At 34.3% G+C, this 18946-nt stretch overlaps 1 long non-coding RNA gene across 2 annotated transcripts in view; it reads left to right on the plus strand.

Moving 5' to 3' along the window:
- The window catches only part of LOC116810570 (uncharacterized), a 150814-nt gene that overhangs the window by 56554 nt on the left and 75314 nt on the right, over positions 1–18946 (plus strand). The gene's annotated exons all lie outside the window — the stretch shown is intronic.

Consider the following 18946-nt stretch of genomic DNA (forward strand, 5'->3'; position numbering starts at 1 on the left):
CACATGTCATTTTCCCCAAACAACATCATTTGTGGAAGAAACTTTATGTCCTTTTGTTAGGCTCAGGTAATCGATCCTGACTCTCCTCTCATGGTCAGCCAATTAATAACATTTAGCTTGTAATGTCCCTTGATCAGGGATACTCGGATTCAGCTGACAAATTTCCAGAATTTTGAAATTTAGGGAGAGAATGTTGGGTCTCTACCACCAAAGAGACCTCTAGTTAAATAAATTGGTCCATACTTTCCAGATCTCTGAATATTAAAAACAAGGTGTAGTGCAGTCATGCCACGTCGAAACCATTTTTTCTCTAAAAGTGTTTATTACTATATTTAATTTGTATAAACTAAAATGAGTTTCTCTAAAGTCTCAAAAAACCAAAGATATATTTCTACAAGGTAATCTCTTTCTGCCTATGTAGAGAAGTGGCTAGAAGCTTTTTCAAATTGAGAAAGACCAAAGGTCTTTATTGTGTTTGGTAAAGGAGAAGAAGAAATATTCCTGCTTCCCTGGTCTTAATATTATCAAAATCTCTCACAGTTTCTCAACAGCTTTTATGAAAACAAATTCAAAATATTGGAAGAAGTGACTGACACACCAGATGTAAAGATATTAATGCAAGGACACAGGAAATATTAAAAAGCAAGAAAATATGACACATCCTAAGGGATACAATAATTCTCCAGCAATAGATCCCAATCAAAAAGAAATTAACACATTCTGGGAAAAATAGTTTAAATTATTGATTCTAAAGAAGTTCAGGGAGATTCAAGAGAATTTTGAAAAACAATTCAAATAAATTGAAAAAACAATTCAGGATATAATAATAAATTAACTAAAAAGATATCATAAAAAGAACCAAACAAAAATTCTGGAACTAAAGAATTTATTGAATAAATGCAAATAAATACATTTAAAGGCTTCACCAATAGACTAGATCAAATAGAATTAAGAATCTCATAACTTGAAGACAGACAAATATAAAAGAATTTAAAAAATGAATAAAGCCTTCGTGATATATGGGACACCATAAAGCAACCAAATTTTTGTACTATTGCAGTTCCAAAGAGCAAAAAGAAAAGGAAAAGGTTAGAAAACCTATTTAACAAATAATAGATGGAAACTTCCTAAGTTGAGCCAAATATTTAGACATCAAGATACAGAAGGCTCTGAGATCACCAAGCAGATATAATGCAAAAAGGTCTTCTCCTGGGCACATTATAGTCAAACTGTCTAAAGTCTAAGGCAAAGGGAGAATTTTAAAAACTGAAACTGTATAATGTCTATAAAGAAACTTGCATTAGACTAATGGAAAATTACTTAGCAGAAATCTTACAGGCCAGTAGAGAATGGAATAAGATATTCAAAGTGCTGAAATAAAATAAAAACCTGCCAGCCCAGGTTTTTGAAGGCATCAAAATTAGCCTTCATAAATAAAGAAGAAATAAATTCTTTCCCAGACATGCAAAAGCTGAGAGAATTCATCAACACTAGCTCAGTCCTGTGAGAAATACTCAAGAAACCCAGAACTGAAAGGACAGCAATATGATAATGAAACCACACAAAGGTATACAACTCAATGGTAAAGCATACACACAAAGGAGAAAGAGAGGATTCAAATGGTACTACAGAGAAAACTACCAAAGCACAATGACGAACGATGGCAGAAAAAGGAACGAAGAATACATGAAACAACCAAAAAACAATTAACAATATGACAGGAACAAAACCTGTTATATCAATAATATCAGTAATAACTTTGAATGTAAATGGATTAAATTCTCCATTTAAAAGATAGAGACTGAATGAATTAAAAAACATGATTCAAGTATGTGCTGCATACAATAAATGCACTTTACCCATAAAGATACTTATAGATTGAAAGTAAAAGGATATAGGCCGGGCACAGTGGCTCACGCCTGTAATCCCAGCACTTTGGGAGGATGAGGCAGGTGGATCAGGAGGTCAGGAGATCAAGACCATCCTGGCTAACACGGTGAAACCCCGTCTCTACTAAAAAAAATGCAAAAAATTAGTCAGGCATGGTGGTGGGCACCTGTAGTCCCAGCTACTTGGGAGGCTGAGGCAGGAGAATGGCATGAACCCAGGAGGTGGAAGTTGCAGTGAGCCGAGATCGCGTCACTGCACTACAACCTGGGCGACAAAGCGAGACTCCGTCCAAAAAAAAAAAAAGGAAGTAAAGGGATGTAAAAAGATATTCCACACAAGCGGAAACCACAAGTGAGCATAAGTAGGGAAGCTTATATCTGATAAAACATATTGAAGCCAAAAACAGTTAAAAAAAAAAAAGACAAAGAAGGTTGTTATATAATGTTACAGGGATTAATCTAGCAAGAGGATATGAGAATTCTAAATATATTTGATGTATATGCATTCAACATGGAGCATGGAGATTCAAAAAGCAAATATTACTAAATTTAAAGATAGAGAGATTCCAATACAATAATAATGGGGGATTTCAATACCCAACTCATAGCACTAGACAGATCACCTAGATAGAAAATCAACACAGAAACATTGGATTTAAACTGGACTTTAGACCAAGTGAACCTAACAGAAATGTATACAACATTATATTCAGCAGTTGCAGAATACACATTCTTCTTGTCAGCACATGGAACATTCTCAAGGATAAACCATATATTAGGCCACAAAACAAGTCTCAACAAATTGTTAGAAATCAAAATCATATCAAGTATCCTAAGTATTTTCTCAAACCACAATAAGATGAACTGGAAATAAATACCAAGAATAACTTACAAAAACTAATACATAGAAATTAAACAATATGTTCCTGAATGACCATTGGGTCAATGGAGAAATTAAGATATAAATTTGAAAAAAAACAGTCGACACAAATGAGATTAAACCACAACAGATCAAAACCTGTAGAATACAGCAAAAGCAATACTAAAGTGGAAGTTTATAGCAACAAATACTACAGCAAAAAAGTAGAAATATTTCAAATAAACAATTTTATGATGCCCCTAAAAGAACTAGAAGAGTGAGAATACATAAAACCTAAAATTATCAAAAGGAAAGAAACTGTAAAGATCAGAACAGACCTAAATGAAATATAGACTAGAAAACAATACAAAGCTTCAAGGAAATGAGAAGTTGGTTCTTTGAAAATATAAAAAAACTGATAAATTCCCTCCTAGACTAACAAAGAAAAAAAGAGAGAGCACCCAAATAAACAAAATCAGAACTCGAAAAAGACGTTACAACTGATACCACGGAATTACAAAAGATTATCAGAGACTAAATGCTAGGTATGAGGCTATGAATCAGAGGCTATATGCTATATGAAAAACTATATGCTAATGAACTGAAAATCCAGAGGCAATAATTTCTGGAAATGTACAACCTACCAAGATTGAATAAAAAAGAAATAGGAAACATAAACATACCAATAATAAGTAACAAGACTGAATCTGTAAAAAAAAAATCTCCCAACAAAGAAAAGTATAGGATCTGATGAATTCACTGCATAATCCTACAAAACATATAAGAAAGAACCATTAAAAATCTTCTGTAAACTATTCCAATAAAATTGAAGAGGAGGAAATACTTCCTAACTCATTCTACAAATCTAGCATAACCTTAATAACAGAAGCAGATAAGCACGCAACAATGACAACAACCAAAACTACAGGTGACTATCCCTGATACACATAGATGCAAAAATTCTCAATGAAATACTAGCAATCTGAATTTAGCAGTGCATCAAAAAGACTATACACCATGATAAAGTGGCACTTATCCCAGGGATACAAGAATGGTTTACCATAGGCAAATCAATAAACATGATACATCCCATAAATAAAATAAGGTCAAACACCATATGATTATCTCAACAGATGCAGAAAAAAGTGATAAAATTTAACATCCCTTCATGATAAATACTCTCCACAAACTAGTCATAGTCAACATATTAAAGGCCATATGTGACAAACCAAACAGCATTATACTGAATGGGGAGAAGTTGAAAGCTTTTCTTCTAAGAACTGGAACAAGACAAGGTGCCTACTTTCACCACTCTTATTCAACATAGTACTGGAAGTCCTATCCAGAATAATCATGCAAGAAAAAAAAAATAAAAGACAACCAAATTGGAAAGAAGAAAGTCAAATTGTGCGCTTTCGTAGATAACATTATTTGAAATTTGGAAAAGGATCCCACCAAAATCTCTTAGAGCTGATAAGCAAATTTGGTAAAGTTTCAGAATATGAAATCAACATACAAAAATCAATAACATTTCTATGTATCAATAAAGAAATTAAGAAGGAATTCAATTTACAATAGCTACAGAAAAACACTTAGGAAATCATTTAACCAAGGGAGTAAAAGCTCACTACAAGGAAAACCACAAAACATTGATGAAAGAAATTGGAGAGGACACAAACAAATGAAAAAAAATTTTATGCTCATAGATCAGAAGAATTAATATCATTATAATAGCCATACTACCGAAAGCAATATATATATATATATATATATATATATAGAATGAAATCTCTACATAGTTTCAATGTTATTTTTCACAAAATAGAAAAACCATAAAATTCATATGAAACCAAACAAGAGTCAGAATAGTCAAACTAATCATAAGCAAAGTGAACAAAGCTGGAAGTATCACACTACTTGACTTCAATATATATTACAAGGGTCTGGGCATGGTGGCCCATGCCTGTAATCCTAGCACTTTGAGAAGCCAAAGTGGCAGGATTGCTTGAGCCCAGGAGCTCGTGATCAAGCAATATGGTAGGAACTCTTCTTTACAAAAAAAATTAAAATAATTAGCCATTTGTGGTGGCATGCACATTTAGTCCCAGCTACTTGAGAAGCTGAAGTGGATCACTTGAGCTTGGGAGCTCCAGGATACAGTGAGCTGAGACTGTGCCACTGTACTCTAGCCTCTGTGACAGAGTGAGATCTTGTCTCAAACACACACAAGCACTCACACAAGCGCATGCATGTGCGCGTGCACACATGCACACACACACATATTTTATATATATATATATATATATAAAACAAGGCTATAGTAACCGGAACAGCATGATATTGGTATGAAAATAGAAACACAGACCGAGGGAACAGAATAGAGTACCCAGGAATAAATCTACATAGTTATAGTTAATTGTTTTTCAGCAAGGCACCAAGAACGGGGAAAGCACATTCTCTCCAACAAGTGGCGCTGGAAACATTGGATATCCATATGCGGAGAATAAAACTGATGGTCTGGGCAACGATTTTATGGCTAAGACCTCAAAAGCACAGACAACTAAAACAATACTATATATATACACAAAAGAATACTACTCAACAATAGAAAGAATGAAATCATGTCATTTACAACAAAATGGATGCCAATTGGAGGTTATTATGTTAGGTGAAACAATCCAGGCACAAAAAAAATTCTGCATGTTCTCACTCACATTTGGGAGCTAAAAAACTTGGTCCCATGGGGATAGTGAATAGAATGATAGATACTGTAGGCTGGGAAGGGTGTGCAGATGGGAGGGAGAGATGAAGAGAGGTTGGTGAATGGGTATAAACTTACAGTAATCTGGAAGTAAGCTCTCATGTTCAATAGCAGAATGAATTGACTGTAGTTAGCAACAATGTATTGTTTACTTCAATGTAGTAAGAAGAACTTAAAATGTTACCAACACAGAATTGCTAAATGCTCAAGGTAATGGATACCTCAAATACCCTGACTTGATCATTACACATTCTGTTCATATAAAACGTACTTGTATGTATCCTATAAATATGTAAGAATATTATGTACCAATAAAGGAAATAAGTGGTGCTGGAAAAACTTGATAACCACATATAGGAAAATGAGACTAGACTCCTACCCCTCACTACTTAAAAGTTAACTTGAAATGTATTCAAGAGTTACAATTAAGACCCAAAACTGTGAAAGTACTGGAAGAAAATATAGGGGTAATGCATCATGATGTAGGTCTGGATAAGGACTTTTGTTGGATAAGGCCTCAAAAGCACAAGTAACCATAGGAAAAACAGATAAATGAGATTATATCAAACTAAAAAGCTTATCCACAGCAAAGGAAACAATAAACGGAGTGGAAGTACAACCTACATAATGGCAGAAAATATTTTCAAACTATTCATCTGACAAGGAGTTAATATCTACAATATGTGAATAACTTACACAACTCAATAGCAAAAAAACCCCACAAATAATTTGATTAAAAATTGACAAAAGGTCTGAATAGACACTTTTTAAAAGAAGACATACAAATGGCAAACAGGTATATTTAAAAAAATGCTCAACATCACTAATCAGGGAAATGCAAATCAAAACCACATTGAGATAGCATCACACCCTAATTGGAATGGCGATTATATAAAAGGCAAAAAATAATAAATACTGTTGGATATATGGAAAAAGGGTAACTCTTATACACTGTTTCTTGGAATACAAGTGAGTACAGCCACTTTCGAAAACAATATGATGGTTCCTCAAAAATTAAAAATAGAACTATAATACAATTCAGCAATCCCACTACTGGGTATATATCCAAAGGAAATGAAATCAATATGTCAAATAGATATCTGCACTTCTGTGTTTATTGCAGCATTATTCGCAACAACCAAGATATGGAATCAAACTAAGTATCCACTGATGGGTGAATGGAGAAAAGAAATGGTATATTTTCACAACAGAATATCATTTGTCCATAAAAAAAGAATAAAGTTCTACCATTTGTAGTAACATGGATAAGCCTGAAGGACATTATGTCAAGTTAAATAAACCAGGAACAGAAAGACAAATATTGCATGTTCTCGCTCATATATGGAATCTTAAAAAGTTGATCCGATAGAAACAGAGAGAGAAATAATGGTTACCAGAGGCTGGGAAGGTTAGGGAAGAAGTACAAAGGTGGTCAAAGTATACACAATTATAGAGTTCTAGTTAGATAGGGTAAGTTCCAGTGTTCCATTGCACAGTAGGTTGACCATAGTTAACAATACTATACTGTACATTTCAAAATAACTGGAACAAATGATTTTGAACCTTCTTACCACAAAAAATGACAAATGCCTGAAATAATAGATATGCTAATTACCCTAATTTATTACAAATTGTATTCAGATTTTAAAAATTACATTGTACCTCATAAACATGTACAATTATTATGTCTAATTAAAATAAATTTAAAAATCCTGCCAATCTTATAAAATTTGCATAAAAGTCTATCTCAGATAATGATATATAGAGATATCTGAAGCTGCCAAAACACTAGTGTTCAAAGTATGTACAATCAAACGTGGAGGTCTGCTTGTAGAAAGATCTCTCAATCTGGTGTCCAGAAGAAAACCTATACGATCTACTCAGGAGAGTTAGTTCATACTTTTATTACACTCTCAAAAGCATTTGTGAGCCCAGAAATTATTAAAAACCACAGATTTAGTGAATTCTATTTTGGTGTTACAACTACAAATAGACAGTGTAAGTTTCTGGATGTTAATCAGATTACATGAGCACTGGAGTGGGTGCTAGAACAAATTAGAGAGTATTGAAAGTAGATTGGTTAACAACAAAGACTCTAAAGTAGTGTGATACAATTGATAAGGAACACAAAGGAGAGACAGGACTCACCGACATCTGGCCTAGTGCATACTTTTTGGGGGACAAGTTACAGTATTCCAATTTATGTTGGAGTCTATTTCTGCCTTTCTCCCTAACATGTGAATATAATATAAAATTTAGAGGAATCAGAAAAATGTTTTATTAGAATGAAGGGGAATTAGTATAGGTGTCTTAGAGGAGTTAGATGTTATCTACCTAGTAATATTAATGTCATAATGAGTGAAAAAAATTTAAACAGATGATGGATTGACTTGTGCTCCAATTTGGCCTTTGGTTACAGTTATGGGCAAAATTCACTCTCAAGCAGTGAAGGCATAGATGCAGGCCACTGAGCTGCATGATTAGATCTTGATATATAAGACAGGAGGTTGTCTTTTTGAAGATGACTCTGGAAACACTGAGCAAATACATTGATCTTTTATGTTTTTATTTCCATAAGATTGTAAACGAATATATGCAGTTATCATGATGACAGGAGGTGTTTTATTTTTTAATTATTTGTATATTTCCACCCCCAAATTAGAATCATGCATCTTTTTTTTGACTAACAATGTTTTCCTCTCTGCTTGCTCCAATTTTGGATTCATTTTCAGAGAACTTGAAATTCATTTTTGAGATATCAATTAGTGTACATACTAGTTACATACTAGAACTAGCAAAAACATAGCTTGATTTTTTTCATATTTTATTGCATATGTTAGGCATTTAATACAATCTCAAATAGTACAACATATTTTAAAGTGAAATAGTCACAGATTTTTTTTTCAGACATCCACCCATATATTTCTATACTATCTTTAATTACTGAGGTATAAGTAACATCCAAGAAAATCAACAAATTTTAATTGTGAATTTTACGAGCTCTGCCACTTTCCCATCATCTCAGAAATCCTTGTTGTTTTTTCTTTCCACCCCATCCCCTTGTCTCATCCAAAGCAGTCAGTATTCTGACTTTTAGCAGCTTAGCTTAGTTTTGCTGGTTATAGAAATTCATGCAAATGCATTTATATAGTATGTGTTCTAATTTTACTTAACATGATGTTTTTCAGATTTATCTAGGTTGTTAACGTGGATCAATGGTTTATTTTTATTTTCAATAAATATTACATTATATGAGTATACTTCACATTTTTTTCCTTTGTTTTTGTTTGCTTGTTTTCTGAGACAGAGTCTCACTCTGTCACCCAGGCTGGAGGGCAGTGGTGCTATCTCAGCTCACTGCAACCTCCGCCCCATCCCAGGTTCGAGCAATTCTCCTGCCTCAGCCTCTCGAGTAGCTGGGACTACAGGTGCATGCCACCTCGCTCAGCTAACTTTTGTATTTTCAGTAGAGTTGAGGTTTCGCCACGTTGTCCAGGCTAGTTTCGAACTCCTGACCTCAAGGGATCCGCCCACCTTGCCACTCAAAGTGCTGGGATTACAGGCATGAGCCACTGCCCCTGGCTGTATTTCAAATGTTTTATCTGTTCATTTATTAATGGGCATTTGGGTTGTATTCAGAATCTTAAAAATCAATTTTACTGAGGTATAGTGTACATAAAAAGAGCTGCTTTTAAGTATACAATTTGGTGAGTCTTGACAAATATATGCATATCTGGAACCACAATATAAATTAAGATAAAAATTACTTCTGTAATCACTGGAAGCTTCTTCTGATACTTTACTTTCAATGCCTTGGCGTCCAGTAACAACTGATCTGATTTTTATCACCATAGCTTAGATTTCCTTATCCTGGAACTACATATATATTGAATCATAAAATATTTTTTCTCTTTTTGCAGCAATGTTAGCTTTGGCTTTTAAAAAATTTATCATATATACATTTATATATAAATTAATAATATATAAATTTATATATTTTGATTTTTCCATGTTGTTGCATGAATTAGTATTTTATACCATTTGCTACTTAAAATATAAGCATATGCCAAAAGTTTTGCATCCATTCACCTGTTGATGTATACTTGTGTTGTTTCCAGTTTTTAACCATTATGAATAAAACTGCTATGAATATTATTTTACAAATCTTTTTGTGAGCATATACATTCATTACTCTTGGGTAAATACATATTAGTGCTATTGTTCCATCATACCATAAATATATTTTAAGCTATATAACAGTTTTCCAAAGTAGTTTTGTCAGTTTACATAATCACTTGAAATATAGAGAATTATAGTTTTTCTACCTTCTTGGCCGCACTAGATACACTTTTATCTCCACCATTTTAGTGGATATAAAGTGGTAAAAACTGGTTTTTATTTTTACTTCCTTGATAAATAATAATAATTAGTCATTGCTTAAAAAGTTTGACACATATTCTTTTAATTGATTTGCTTGTATTTTATACTCAAAATGACTGTATAATGCAGTTACTGAAAGTAGTGATGATTAGACACATTTAAAAAAAACTCAGATGATTGTATTATCAGCTCCAAATCTTTTGACTTCCCACTTTATAAGAAACTTCCAGCTTTTTCAAGGTATTTATTATAGTAATGCATTTCTTAATCATGTAACATGTAAAACTGTGCTGCTCTTTGTACAGATCCACATCATGATCACTAAAAAGTTTTTGAGTGTTGTGCCTGTAACTCCATTTAGCCATAATTCCTGTAAATTTATAGTGGGATTTTGCATAGCATGGCTATTTATATATGAACACATATGTCTCATTTTAGCAGAACTGGTTTTATCTTCTTATTATTGATGCATCTAAAGCATTTTTCTTTCTTTTTGCTTTCATCAATTTTACTATGGTGACTTAGGTATTTTTGACATTTTTCTTCTAGTTTGGTGTTCCCAATGCTTACAGAATATATAGATCGAAGGCTTTTATTAGAATTAGAAGTTCTCAGTGATAAGCTCTTGTATTTGTTTTTCTACCTTCCCTCTTTCCCTCTTGTTAGCATCTCAATTGTACTTTATATTGCACTTTTCTACCATATGCTGTGTATTCCTTTTGCTTTTTTCTATATTTCTCTTTTTTTCTCTGAGAGTTTAGAAACTGAGTTTAGCCAGTATCTAACTTAACAGTTTACTTACTCTTATTGTCCGCTTGTAAGTTCAATTTTCCTGCAACAGCTTTTTGCATAAGGGGAAAGAGCAAGTAAGTCCCTCCCTCCCAGGAACTATGTGGAGACAACTAACCCTAAAAGGGTTAAATATGGTACTTTCTGTTTTTCACTTAGTATACTTATTAGAGACTTTTATGCTTGTTCACTAATTCTCTGTCCCTGCCAAGTCTTCAAGCAGCACACCTTGCCTGCTCAAATGTTCATGGGGGTTGTAGTGGTTCCTGTAGCTAGGATTCCAGAAGTCTGTGGTGAGAATGAGCCACTTCATTTTTATTTAACTCACCTCTTCCCCAGTAGCCCATCAGGGCCAGGAACTGGTGCTCTGCAATCCCATTCAGGATTCCAATCTTCCCCCTTTAGCCTAGAGTCTGCATCCTCCCTCAGTCCCCCAATGCTGTCCACTTTTAATGCCTTCCTTCCAAAGATCTGCGTGGAGTGTTCCAGTCTTCTTGATGGTCTAGTCTCTCAGTGGGAGAAGTTCTTCCTGACTGCACCTAGTTGGCCATCTTTACCATGGCTCAAACACTCTTGATTAATTTTCAGAAAATGTCCTCTTTCAACTTCAGATTCTATTACTTCAGGAAATGCTGGTTGAATTATATTACCAAATATTTGTTTTCTCCAATTGTTCTTTTTCTTTGGAAACTCCAAGTATGCCTATATTGGCTATCTTTTCCCTGCTCTTCTATCAATTTCTTACCAGTAGTTTTTAATCTGTATTTTTGTTTCAGTTTACTAATTTAGTATTTCTATCCTTTATGTTCCCTATATTGGTATTTACCAGCTCTATATATCCTGTGTTCTTTAAAAATTTATCTTTATTTTTGTGAATGATTTATTTTTCTAAGAAACACAATTTTGCCTATTTCTCACTTAACAGTTTACTTACTGGTATTATCTGCTTCTAAGTTCAATTTTCCTGTACCAGCTTCTTTTTGCATAAGGGGAGAAGGCAAGTAAATCTCTCCCAGAAACTTTGTGGAGGCTACTATTCTCTTTCAATATGGTTCATCTAGACAGCCAAGCTTGACTTTCTGAACCCAATTATGTTCCAGGGAGCTTCCAATGCTCTCTAGTTCCTCCACTGACTGCTGTCACCAAAATTCCTGGCCCCTGCCTTGTAAGATCTTTCTCTCTCTTTATTTATTTATTTATTTATTTATTTATTTATTTATTTATTTATTTATTTATTTGAGACAGGGTATCACTCTGTGATATGGGTGTCTCCACCCAAATCTTATGTTTAATTGTAATCCCCAATGTTGGAGGTGGGGTCTGATAGGAGGTGATTGGATAATGGGGGTGGATCTTCTATGAATGGTGGACCACCATCCCTTTGGTGCTGTTCTAGTAATAGAGTTCTCATGATATCTTGTCGTTTAAAAGTGTGTGCCACCTCCCCACTCCCTCCCTTCCCCCTGCTTCAGCCATGTGAAATGCTCATTCCCCCTTTGTCTTCTGCCATGATTGAAAGCTTCCTTAGGTCTCTCCAGTCATGTTTCCTGCACAGCTTGTGGAATTATGAGCCAATTACACCTCATTTCTTTGTAAATTATTCAGTCTCAGGTATGTCTTTATAGCAATGCAAGAGCAGACTAATACACTCTGTCACCCAGGCTGGACTACAATGGTGCAATCACTGTTCACTGCAGCCTTAACCTCCCAGGGCTCAAGTGGTCCTCCCACCTCAGGCTCCTGAGTAGCTGAGACTACAGGTGCATGCCAACACACGTGATTAATTTTGCATTTTTTGTAGACATGTGGTTTTGCCATGTTGCCCAGGCTGGTCTTGAACTCTGGGCTCAAGCAATCCTCCCACCGCAGCCTCTCAAAAAGTGTAGGGATTATAGGCATGAGTCACCACAGCTGGCCCCTCTCTCTTTTAGAAGACATTTATTCCTCATACTTCATGGGATCTGTTGCCTTTGTGTTACTGGGCTAATTTTATACCTTCTTTCTACACCTTCATATGTGCTTAGATGCTGTGCAAATGCCACACAAGGCTCAAACCCATGTTTCCTTTTGATTTCAAACATCTACTATTCAATGCCTCATTGTCTTTCCCCATTCTATTCTGTCACTGTCATTACCACTTCTTAATAATTCCAAAGTTCTCTATTGTAGCTGCTGGCAGAGAGAATTTTAGGATTTCCTTTAGGCATGTAGTAGGTGCAAGTGTGTTTTTTTCTTGAGAAAGAAGTATTTCTTTTGTGTGTGAATGTGTGATTGTTGTTAACTTTTGTTTTATGTGCACACATCAATATATTGAATAGGAAATCGAACATCTAACCTGCTATGTTGCTCATACCACTGACAACTTTTTAAAATTTTGTCGATTTTTATATCACAGATTGTTGGGAAAAGCTGGGGAAAATGGTGTGAATCATCTGAAAGTTTTGATTAGGTTTATACTTTATAAGATACTTTCTCTCTTCATCTATTGGGTCCTTTCCCCTGGGTGCCATATTTGCCCCCAGGTATTTGATGCCCCATTTTTATGTGTGTAAGTAGGAGTTTTCATTGCTCTCATAGTTTTTCTCAGTAGAAATTTTTTTATCTAGGCTCAACAGACTTGAGTTAGTGGCTACAGAGCTGCTTTCTGCTCAACCTTTTTTTTCTCCTGTCCATCACATTTCCATCCACATTTCTAGTTTATACAACTAGGTATCAAAAAGCTAAGAAGCATATATCCCACTTTATTCTTCCTTCCTAGCTATAATGCAGTATAAAAAGAGAAATCTATGGGAATCACTCAACTTTCTTCTGCAGCAAGCCTGAACATCTAGAACTTATATTTTCAAAAAGATTTTGTTGTTTGAATGGATTAGGGACATGCCGATTTCTTTTAGACAATTTTGCCCTGTACATGAGATCTGTAATGCATTTATATGTCGAGTTTTGTTCTTTTCCAATGGTTGGTATCAAAATATTTTCTATGTGACACTTATTCACATATTAACTCTCTCTGTCTTCCTAATTGATTTCAGTGAGAAGCATGGGGTAAAAACATGAGTATCTAGCTATTTTAATCTTCTAATCCACTTAATCTATACTCAATGCATAAGTACTAATTATGGACTATGAAAAATTACTACATAAAAGATTCTTGTTACATTTTCAGAATCATAATTTTAAAAGAGTTTGTAATAGCCTAAATATGTATGTTGCTTAAAATGTTGTAGTACTTAATACAAAAACAAAAGAAAGGTTTGTGAAACTGCTTTACTTTATACATAGTTTTTACTCGTTAGTACATTTCTTGAAAGCCTAGTAAATTTACTTATTATCTGATCATGGGTTATAAGCATTCACCATTTTGTAGGGAAAATAAAAAGATGAAAAGAACTGGGATAGTAGAAAAAGAAGAAAGAAAATAAAAAGGACAGAAAAGAAAAGCTACAAAAAGCAGATATGATAGGCAACAGAGAAACCGAACTGAGAAGGACTGTCAAAAGTTTATCACAGCATACATCATATTCTCCTTCTCTGTGCCAGTCATGCAGACTCTTTTTATTCTTTTGAATGTGTCATATTTTTCAGTCAGAGGGCCCTTGTCTACATTGTTTTCTCTGCCCAAAACATTTTTATCATTCTTTTAATCTTACTCTTCAAAGCTCAACTCAATATCACATCCTTAAGGAAAATTCTTTGGGGAGTTCTCATGTTTTATGTGCTAATCTTTTCTTAGACCATTATTTCATAGCAATTATAATGCTTGGTTATTTTTATTTGTGTAATTGGTTGACTGTCAATCACACTAGACTCTAAAATCCATGAATAAATGAGCCATGTTTTATTTTTCACGGCATTATATTCTCAATATCTTACTTAGCATATTGTACAGTCAATAAAAAGACGGAATTAATAAGAAAAAAGATCCATAAATTGATGCCAATGTCTATATCTGATATAATCTCAATAATTTTTCAAGGCTTCTTCTGAAGTGTTGGCTATAAAGATAAATAAATGTTTAAATTTGGAAATATTTTTTCTCACATTTGTGGCAGGCATCAAGGAATGGCCTAGAAGAAATTACTCTAGTTAACTCCTATAAGATTTCTCTAATAAATATTCACAAGTTTCTGAGACTTAGATAACCTGAGTATGCTTGGGGAAGGGAGAAAGTATAACAATTTGAATTACAGAGTGGTTTAGATCATTGGGAAATTGATGGCCCAGTGGGTAAATGCAGAAGAGAACTTGAGGACCTCAGTAAGAGGCTTATTTTTTACTTATTTGTGCCAAAGCATTTTACATTCAGGTTAAGTATTTAGCCCTGGGAGAAAAAGTAACCATTTTGAAGAATGGGTTAGGGATTTAGGACACCTGGAAGGAAACTCATTCTATCAGAAGTGGAACATAATTTGTGATAAAGTAGTATAGACCTAAGATCAGAAGGCACACTTTGTGAAAACAAATGGGTCTAAGAGACCTTTGCCAGGCATCTGTGGCACATCATGTCTTATTGTAATCTGAAGGTCATTTCAGGGAACGTTCCACTTTGGGTTTTTCCTCTTTGCAAAAAATAGAAATTTTCAATGAGATAAATAAATGGTGAGTGCTTCTTCTCCTCATTAGCTATTTTAGTCTGTTTGAGTTGCTATAACAAAATACTATAGACTACGTAGGTTTTAAAAAAAAAAATTTAGGCCGGGCGCGGTGGCTCACGCCTGTAATCCCAGCACTTCGGAAGGCCAAGGGGGGCAGATCACGAGGTCAGGAGATCGAGACCATTTTGGCTAACATGGTGAAACCCCGTCTCTACTAAAAATGCAAAAAACTAGCCGGGTATGATGGCAGGCGCCTGTAGTCCCAGCTACTGGGGAGGCTGAGGCAGGAGAATGGCGTGAACCTGGGAGGCGGAGCTTGCAGTGAGCCAAGATCCTGCCGCTGCACTCCAGCCTGGGCGACAGAGCAAGACTCCATTTAAAAAAAAAAAAAGAAAATTATTCCTCACAGTTCTGGAAGATTTGAAATCAAAGATAAAGGCACCAATAGATTTGATATCCGGTGAGGGCCTGCTTTCTCATAAATCACCCTCTTTTACTGCCTCCTCACATGGCAGAGGGACCATGTCCCTCTTGGATGTCTTTTATAAGGGCACTAATCCCCTTCGGGAGACGAATGCCCCCATGACCTAATCACTTTATAAAGGCTCCACCTTCTTATATATAACTGTGGAGCTAAGACTTTCAACACACGAATTTTAAGGGGACATAAACTCCTTATGCACCATAGCACGAAATTTGAATTCTAATTGAGATCAGAAGCAAAATTTTACAGAGGAGACAGAGCTATTCATCCAGTAGGTAGTGTTTTGATATCTAGAATAAGATGAAAGTTTAAACTTTTCTAAGCATGCTCAAGTTATTATCTTTAGCATGAAAGGAAAAGGAGCTAATTCAACGGTCATCTGGTTGCTCTGACTTCTATTCACATGGCTGTTAATGAGCATGTGCCTTGATTATGACCACTAGATAATAAAACTCATTACAAGAGGGATTGTTTAGCAATGGAAAGTGCACAGCCTTTAAATTCGTAAGATATGGTTAAGTCTGGACTTTACCATTTATTAGTTGAGCGGCCTTTAGAAAATCATTTAGCCACCCAAACCTTCATTTCATCTATAAAATAGAACTCTAAATGTTTATCTACTAATAGACTGTCCATATGATAAAAAGGTACTCTATAAACATTATAAATTATAAGCTCTAAGATTACAGTATAAATATACAGCAGTAAAAATGTTAGTTAATGCTTCAATAAAGTACTCTATTAGCTTGATAATAAAAGTGGACAATAATTAGCAACTATTTCTTGCTTTGTACATGTACTAGTTACATACAGGCTCTCTTTATATAAGGATTTTAGTAATATAGGACTGTGAATGTCAATTATGTAATAATAACCCTATATTTCTGCTGCTTTCTGCATTTGCACATTCTGAACACTAGTAACTTAGTATCAAAGAATTCAGACTTAAAAGGCCATAAGGCCAATTCACAATTAAAGTTAATGTGATGCTTGCCCATTCACCTTCCTCCCTTCTTCCCTTCTTCCCTTCCTTCCTTCTTTCCTCCCTTCCTCCCTTCTTCTCTTTCTTGCTTTCACCTCCTCTCTCTCTCATTTTCACCTCCTCTCTCTTTCATTTTCATAATCTGCTCACTAGCTACTGGTATATATAAAAACATTGCACAGCTTTCAGTAGAGGAAAAGAGTGAATATTTTTTGCTTTCAAGTACTGGTATTATATATGGATGGTCTATAAATGGAAATATGAATACTTAAATGTACATACCTATAAGTATGAAAAAGGGAAAGTTGATTAATTCTACCATTTATTTTATAACACTGTCATTTGTGTCAATATTGCCTATTTATACATTTATTTTTTATTAGATAATATTATCTGTTCCTTTTTTCTTAAATACAGGAATTAGAAACTAAACAGTGTACGATAATCTATATAATAACAGTCTAATTTTCCTATATTCTATAATTATGATTATTTCTCATCTTTAAATATATTCCTTCTTATATTATCCTAGTGAATAAGAGCTTATTTAATAGCAAAATGTAGATAAGATCTTATGTAGCTTTCAGCTACATAATTTGAGGCTGGGCATCATGACCTATGCCTGAAATCCCAGCACTTTGGAGACTGAGACAGGAGGATCACTTGAGCCCAGGAGTTCGAGACCAGACTGGGCAACATAGTGAGGCCTCATCTCTTATTTTTTTAAGAAAAAAAGAAAATAATAATTTAAATATGTTGAACAATTTCAAAATATTTATTACAGCAAATGTTCAATGTAAAGAGGTAAAAGTACAATATTGTTGAAAATTTGGGGGAAAAAGCAACCATCCATTTCTCTAAACTAATTTAGCATGTATTTTTAAAAATTATGAATTGGTATTCTTATTACCAGATCTGATTTCTATCATACAAACTATATATAGCATCTCCTGTGATTGTTTGCTTCAGAAAATGGTATCTGAGTGGTAATTTATACAACATTATGGTATAAAAGCACTGGGCTAAAAATAAGAAAATGTACGGTCTAGTCCTAGTTCAGGCAGTTTTTAGCTTAACTAAACTTGAACACATCAATTACCTTTTTATATTTCACCTATCCTAGATAGAAAAGATGAAAAATAAGAACTAAATTACAGCGACTTCTAGAAATTACATTATGTGGATATGTGAAATATTTTTAAAGAATAAAGCAATGTAAGATTTTTTTTCACCCAGTTGCTCTTTTCTTTGTTCATGTTACCATTTTAGCCAGCAATACTTTCTCGATTCTCATTAAGAATAAAATATAAAGACTATCTGTGATAGTGTCTTAAAAAACTATGACTCCTACTGAATATGCACTAACCGTTAGCATTTAATCTCAAGTCTCACCTCCAAATTTTATTTTAAGCACTATGGGACCTAATATGTGTGCTCAACTATTATTCCTTTCTGATAACACCAAAATATAAGGGTCATGAGACACATCTATTTTGATCATCACTGTTTGTACCCAGCCTAGTGTTGGTAGATGGTTAAAAATGTTATTGATTTTATGATGTATGATTGAAACACAATTTAATTGATTGAAATTCAAAGTGTGGTATTGCAGAGGGAAAAAAATCTTTCTTAGGGATATGAATTACCAACTTTTCAAATCTGGCTGGACCCTTTCATTTTTGAACAGCATTGCCAGCAGCTTCACATCTATCGGGAAATTAGGGCCAAAAAGGTCTCACTGGTCTCAACGTATGTTGCTTTTAACTCTGCTTCAATGTTTCGGAATCCTTAACTATGTCAAGAAGGAGATGGCGTGCACTTGGTCTCCTCATTAACCCCATCTGTTACCAACATAAAACAGTGCAGTGTCCATGTTAAGTACTGGGACATAGCTCTACAGACAAATTTGTAGGCCAAAAGGCAATTTCTGAGCCTGTTTTTTTCACTTGAATAATCATCATAATTTTTGTTCCTGGACTACATATGATTATTCCCCTAAAAAGTTTGTTTCCTGGTTGCCATCTTACTTTCTTCATGTGACTCAGTTATAGGTGAATATCAAACTTATGGTTCCTAACTAATTTTCTTATTTGCCTTTAAGTGGACACAAAGTGCTTATGGTTTTTGAGCATTTATAGTGTTTTGTTTCATTTCATTTTTTAATACTTTTTCTAATCAAGATATGTCAGAAAACAGAGAGTATAAAT

Source organism: Hylobates moloch, unplaced genomic scaffold (genome assembly GCF_009828535.3).
Source record: "Hylobates moloch isolate HMO894 unplaced genomic scaffold, HMol_V3 SCAFFOLD_1, whole genome shotgun sequence".
Classification (NCBI taxonomy): Eukaryota; Metazoa; Chordata; class Mammalia; order Primates; family Hylobatidae; genus Hylobates; species Hylobates moloch.